This window comes from Cucumis melo, chromosome 2 (genome assembly GCF_025177605.1).
Source record: "Cucumis melo cultivar AY chromosome 2, USDA_Cmelo_AY_1.0, whole genome shotgun sequence".
Lineage (NCBI taxonomy): Eukaryota > Viridiplantae > Streptophyta > Magnoliopsida > Cucurbitales > Cucurbitaceae > Cucumis > Cucumis melo.
The window spans coordinates 19,313,580-19,320,793 of NC_066858.1; the positions used below are offsets into that span (position 1 = coordinate 19,313,580).

Below are 7,214 nucleotides of genomic sequence, written 5' to 3' on the forward strand. Positions count from 1 at the left end.
ATCTTGCTAACTTATTTGTCGCAATACTCTTCCTTTAGTAGGTTGATCTACTCCAATAGATCTTTCTTGTTTTATCACTTGGTAAGGATTGACTCGTATGAATCTAAAAGAAATGGAAGGAATTTTGAGATCGAAGTTAGGAAAAAGGCAGAAAAATTCTACTGAATTTTATGTCCTAAGACTCGTGATTTGTGAATGTTAAACTATTCTATTATTCAATAAAGTTGTTGTTGAAGTATTGCTCAATAAATTGTTATTAAATAAAGATATTTTCTTGTAATAAAAATATGAATCCAATAAATTATAGATTAAAATTAATAAGATTATGGTTCATATTAAAACTATAGATTATACGAGGGAATTCAACTATAGATTATATTATCTATGATATAATATAAAGTTTATATTATGTTATGATTTAAATTTATATAAATTTAAGTAATGAAATAGCTCTCAAGGGAGTCATTTTACGTTACCGGAGTGAGGAAGTTATTTTATTATATATAACATACTTATTTATTTTGGAAAATTGTTATGAATAATACAAAAAATGAAACTATTTATAAAATACAGCAAAATTTTCAAATATGTACTATAGAGTGTTTGACGAATTGTGCTATTTTTTGTAAAGTGTTTCAATATTTTCCTATTTTTTAAAATGCTCATTTATTTATTTATAGTTTTTTTATATATTTAAAACAGTAGCTAATATACTTTTTTTTTTAATTTTATTTGATAATTAAATTAAGGTTAATTTTCATAAATGTAACAAACCTCTAAATATTTATGGTCTGTATAATAAAATTAGAAAAGCCCATGAAGCCTGATTATGTTTCCATAAATTTCATATATTCCATTGTTGGTTTTGAATATTGTAGGGCGAGTTGTGTATTTCTTCACTTTTTCTTCTTCTTTGCGATCGTTTATGCCTAAAGCTTTCTTGTCATCATTTAGAGTTTATGCAATCGTTTAAATTTGAAACCTTTTTTACCCATCGTTTAAAATGAATTACAGATAGTGTATCATGATCTAAACCATCGTTTAGACTGTAGTACACGATCATTTAGAACAAGATTACTTGCGCACGTGTGGTCGATTAATCGTGTGTTAATTAGCGTATTTTTGGTATATATTGTATGCTTGTGGGGTTTTTCCTTTTTCAAAATTATTCTATACAGTGTAAATATTTTATCAGTTTATTATATTTTTTAAAAATACCTTAAATTAACTTAATTTTAATTAAATTTTAAATGAAGAGTTATAAAATATTTGTTATTATTAATTTAAAATCCAAAATTTAATTTAATTTAAATAAATAATAAAAAAAAAAACTCGATAGGGAATTTTTTCCCACGGGGATTCCTTGACCTTGACTCAAACTCTCCAAAACAGGGAATGAGATGAGGACGAGGATGGGAAGTGTCCCTCGACCCTGTTGCCAGCCATGCCCTCAACATATACCTTATTCACGTTTGTGAAGGGAGGTAGTTATTTGATAACTTTCCCCACTTCTTACTTCACGTTAGTGGAGGGAGAGAGTTATTCGATAACTTTTCCCCACTCTTTATTTCACGTTAGTGCAGGAAAGGGGTTATTTGATAACTTATCCCCTCCTCCATCTTTCGAAAAAGAGAAATTTCGTGAAGAAGAACAATTGCTGCAAGGAACTCCTAAAAAAAAAAATAGAAATCTCTCTTTTCTTTTATCTTCACAAAAAAAAAAAAAATCATAGAAGCTCACACCTCTCTATGATTTTCACCTTGAGAATAAATAATAACGAGGAAGACTCCAGTGGTAGTGTTCTTGCAATTAGATACTGTTTTGGAAATTTGTGACTTGGGTTGAAGAATAATTTTGTTTGTGGTTTAAAGGAGAAGAATTTCACGAAGAAGGAAAATTCTACAAGGGTTAGTTTTTTCTTTTCTTTTTTTTAGAAAAGCATGCTAATAGGTTTGTTTTCCCTATTTTATTATCTTGTTTTGTTCTCTATATTTTATGGCTTTCAAATTTGATTCCAATTGCACGATGTCCATATGATTCTGCTGCATGAATTCCATTCCTTCATATGACGCTTTGATCTTCATCCACAGGTGCATATCACGCAGCACTGTGGCATTGCTTCCTAGCATTGTGGCACTCTGACTACTAATATATATATTGTTTTCCTTCGATTTTAGGTCAATTATCACCAATCCCAACCGACTCCCCCTTTTTGCTTTCCACTTTTTCTTCTGTTTTATTTTTTATTTTCTGATGTATGAGAAATCATCCTCTTCCCTCGGTAAGTCGATGAAGAGCTAAGGTATTAATTCTAGCTTAGATGTTGAGAATTTTCTAGATATCGTAACTTTTGAGATTTAGATCTTTACAATAATTGTACGTTTTATCTTTGGGTTCTTTATCTGTGTTTAATCTTTATGATTATATATATTGTTGGTAGGTATCGAATCACAATAGTTGACATATACTTGTTAGTCGAACTAAGTGGCAAAAAGGTTAAGTTAGTTTTTTCATTTTTTTATCAACCTAGGAAGAACCATTATGTATGTTAATTATGGTTGTTTCTAGTTGATATTTACCTTAGCGTAATTTCAACTCCTAATGCTATTTGTATCATTCAATTATCTATTTGTATAATTCAATTATGATGCTTTCATCTAATTAAATTGGCTAATTGATTGATTAGAACTTTGATACGGACCTAAATTTGTGTATATTTTACCTTGTATCTAGAGTCATTTTTATTACATTTGGTGTGTTTGCTAATGTATTTTAGGACATTTTCATAAACAAAAGTTGAAAAGATTCAATTGAACCAAAACTTGGCCTAATGTAATGCCCAAAATTTTAGGTAATTTTTAGTAATTATTTGGAACTAATTGAATTATTTGAGTTAATTTGGGTTATTTGATTTTAGATTTTTGAAAAATAAGAAGGGAAAGATAATATTAATAATGAATAAAGGTGATTAGGGTTATTGAGAATAGGAAAAGGAAGACGAATATGGTTATTATTATTATTAGTTTTTTGTTTTAAGAAAAGTTATTAAATAGGGTGGGAGAGCATAAGCCCTATCTCCATCTTCAATCTTCTCAAAAGAAAAGTTATTTTCTTTTGTCCTTCATCTTTATGCATAGGCCCTATCTCCATCTTCAATCTTCTTCAGCTGTTGCCTACACCAGCTCGCCGTCAGCCACACTTTATTGTGACTGTTAGTCATACACTATCGCTTGTTGTCTTGCATCGTTCGTTTAGATCCGTCACCAAGCTGTGCCTACCTTGCAATTTTGGAACTGAGCCTAGCTGAGCATTTAATGGGTTGCGTCGTGTCGCTCGCATCCACCGTTCAGAGTCACACTGCCCTCTGTCGCTGCTGGCCTTGTCGAAACTGTGGATTGAGGTCGTTTTTAGTTTTTCGATGAGTTTCATGGGTTTTATTGAATTTCTTTTATAACTCTTTAAGTGTAAACCCTGGAAATAAAAAATTCCTAAGTCATTTAAGGAACTCAAGAGAAGATTAAAGATTGAGGTTAGTTGGAGAATTTTATTAGGATTTGATGGTTAAGATCAAGTGTTAGGAAAGTTGGGTCATTGTTTTTAAGATGACAAAAGAAAAGGGTTAGCGTAGCTAAAGTGTGCCTAAGGAATGTTTAAATTTTGGCTAAGTATTGGCTAGGCATGTAGCATACTCTAGGTAGCCAAGAGATCAGTTAAGAGAACCTCTAAGGGTAAAGGATTGAACGGTCAAAAGGTTAAGGTGTTGTGTGGGAGAGGTGTCAAGAAAACCTCTATAGGACAAGGCTAGGCAGCCAAAAGCATGTCAAAAGAACATTTAAGGATAAAGTTTTGTCAGGCGTTTAGGTTAGCATGTATACTACACTAGCAAGCTAGGTGTTTAGGAAATGTCAAGAACCTCTAAAATGGTTAGCATGTGGCCTTAGGCATTGTGACCAAGAAGCGCCATGCGACAATAGGCCATGCAATAAGGAGGGATGTCATGCCACTAAGGTGCCATGCGACCAAGGGAGTGCCTTACGACCAAAGGCCATGTTGACAAAGGTCATTAGACCAAAGGCAATTTGATCAAAGGTTAGTATTTGGTAACCTGTTTTTTTGTTGAAAGCATTGTGAGATGTTTGAGTGGTTAGGTGAACAAAAGGTCTTATCCATTCTAGGCAGCAAGAATTTACTAAAGTTCCCTCAAGGAAAAGGGGGTAGGCATCCAAGTACGAACCAACCACTATGAGGTAAGATATGAGGTGGAATAGAAATGGAAAAAATGTAAGGCCCTGATTGCATTCTTCCCTACACGATGAGATTTCACATGTTTTCGTTCTAGCTACACGACGAAGACTAGGCAGTGAATTGCTATGCATTTTGAGCATCCTTCATCGAGAATTAGTGACATCATCCATGTATAAGAAAACTAAGGATTGGTTTAACTTTTTCGCCTAATCAAAATTTAGGATAAGAAAATGACAGTGGCACTTGATGTTCTGGCATTAGTCGATTCTCACTGCTGAGCAGAAGTCATCATTGCTGCATGGGAAGTTTCACAAGAGAGGCTTATAAATAGATGAAGGTCGGTTATTTCGAAGTTGTTTTTACCTCGAGTTCACTTAAGAAAGAATTGAGAAAATTTCAAGATTTCGAGATATTCATCACAAGCTTGAATTCGACAAAAAATTACAAGAAAGAATAAGGAAGTTCTTGAATAAGGAGTAGGCAAAGAAGCTAATCGATTTTGAATGGTTCTTTCTAAAAATGTTTTAAAAAATAAAAGGATTTCTAATGTGTTTAAATCATTAAATGTATTTTAATGGAAACCTTGAGTTACATGATTTCTTTTATGCCTTCACATTCCTTAAAATGCATGTGATTTATAAATGTATGAGATGTCTTGTGTACCTTTTGCAATGAGATAAAATTTCCTTACACTTGTTGTGTGCTTTGTTGTCAGATGCTTTATTCTTGTTGTGATATTGGATAAGATGTCATATTCTTGTTATGATTTGGAACAGGATGCCTCATACTTGCTATGTGATTTACATGAGATACCTTTTTCTTGCTGCATGATCTGACATTGGAAGTCGCGTTATGCATTATGGAATAGACAAAAAACTTGCTGAATGTGTTGAGATTACTCCAAATAGCTGTAACTCAACAAAAGAGTGTGGTAAACACTCGAGTTGGAAAAAGGTACAAAGATATAATTAAATATGCAGAACGATTCTAGGATGTGATTATATAATGAATTATGAAGAATGAGTTTCTATGCGATATGAGGCTTTATGCATGATTTAAAAGGAAATTTTTTCCATGGGATTTATAAATGATTGTTGAGATCTAAATTGTGTTGATCGCCTAACACATTGAAATAATTTGCTTCGAACTCAATGTTTTACTATTGAAAAGCATATTATTTGTATCGCATAACTTGACGAAATGATTTATAACGAGTTAAGACAGAATTTAAATTATTAAAGGGGTTGATAAAAGACCTCACTCACTAGACATTTTCGTCTAATTTTTTAAATGTTTTGTTTTACTTTTTCTCTTAGGTAGCGAAGGACATCTCACGTTCAACTTGCAGCCTTAATCACCTATTGTACCTACGTGAAGGCATCAACTTGGTAGTGATCATTATCAACTTGCATAACATGTCAAAGTTAGGCGCGAAGAGTCAAAATGTTGTCATGAGTTAGTATTTAGTTTCTTTTGAAGGAACATTGTACTAAAGATCAAATGTACTCTATTATGGAACATCAATGAAGTCTTATAATTGAGTTCTCATTTCGCTCATTTCACATTAAGCTTGTTGGTTGTGTTTTTATGCTTACTAGGTGTTTTGTGTGATCTCGTAGAGAGACTCACGTAGAATGTCTAGGTGAAGTCTCCACTTGGTCGCATGAAGTGACTTTTGGGGTGAGGTATGACATAACATGCAAGGTACCTAAGTTTTTCCGAGTAGGAGGGGTAAGATAAGTAGAATGAGGTGGAAATTGATAGGTATCGGGAGTAAGAGGCGAGAAGAAAGGTGTCAATCAAGGAGCATTGAAGGATTACTATATAAGAGCAACTTTGGATGATTGGTGTTCACAATCCACTTGTGCCAATTGATTAATTCTACTTGAAAAATCTCCTAAAATAAGTCTAGTATTAAGGGAAGGGATGCCAAGAAGAAAGGAGACCAAGAAAGTAGGCGATGAAGTGAAGAAAGACTCAAAGGTCATTTTCAAATAAAAACTGAGTAGTGCTGAGTGTGGTGGAGCTACAAAACGTGATACTTGGAATTTGTAGCTACTATTTGGAGGTAAGCTAGTTAAGACATTATTAAATAGGTTTATAGAACAAAGTTTATTCACTTGAGTTCTAGATTTTAAGTTATTAACCCCTAAAGTCAAGTTAAGTTTAAGTTTATGGCTGAAAATCATATTTCTGCCCAAGGCCAAGGGTGGATTGAGTGTCCGATTGACATGGAAAGATAGATTTAAATTAACATTAAAGGTTATTTAAGCTTTTAATTGGTCATGTGAAGAGCATGTCCATCGCACAACTAGGCGACATAAGGTGCGCGCCTAGGCCATGCGAGGTGCCATGTATGCACAAACAATAAGGTATCATGTGCAAACGCATGACATACGACATGCCAATGTGAGGTTAGCACACGGCCAGACCTCTGAGCCTGCATGCGCATATGCAGCCTGCCACCCATGTCTTGTATACCAGCCAAACCTATTTGACAATTTTAGGCATTTTTATATGTTTTAGCAATTTTTACTTGAATTTTAGGTATTTTATGAAATTTGGAGATTAAATAGAGTCTAAATATCCTATTTTCATGACATGTGAAGTTTAGTGAATTTTTCAAGCTAAGAAGGAAAGCTTCAAGTTTGTGAGTGATACCTTGTTTTAAAAAAATATTTATGATTTCAAGTCGCATAAGCAATTGCTTGTGAGTGATATCTTTCTTTAAAAAGATGTTTATGAATTCAAGATGCACATGCAATAACTTTTGAATGATTTATGTATTTGAATGTTATACTTAGAGTGTGTTTGGTTAGAATTATAAAGTGTTTAATTTTGAGAAAAACTATTTTAAAAAAAGTTTTAGTGTTTGACAAATTAAAATAATGCATTTTTTAGAAAATAATTTATAAAATAAATCATTTTAGCGAAATCATTAAAAACCACATTTTTACAAAATGAAGTTG

The 7,214-nt window shown here is 32.7% G+C and overlaps 1 long non-coding RNA gene across 2 annotated transcripts; it reads left to right on the top strand.

The window, feature by feature from the left end:
• The first annotated feature begins 3,062 nt into the window (after window positions 1-3,062).
• On the top strand, window positions 3,063-5,793 carry LOC107991927 (uncharacterized). 2 transcript variants are annotated; one of them, XR_007817769.1, is made up of 4 exons: window positions 3,063-4,089; window positions 4,176-4,582; window positions 5,022-5,199; window positions 5,562-5,793. It is a non-coding gene; the product is annotated as an uncharacterized LOC107991927 (long non-coding RNA). The 2 variants fall into 2 exon arrangements; XR_007817764.1 differs by having other exon boundaries at window positions 3,063-4,582.
• The last annotated feature ends 1,421 nt before the right edge of the window (window positions 5,794-7,214 follow it).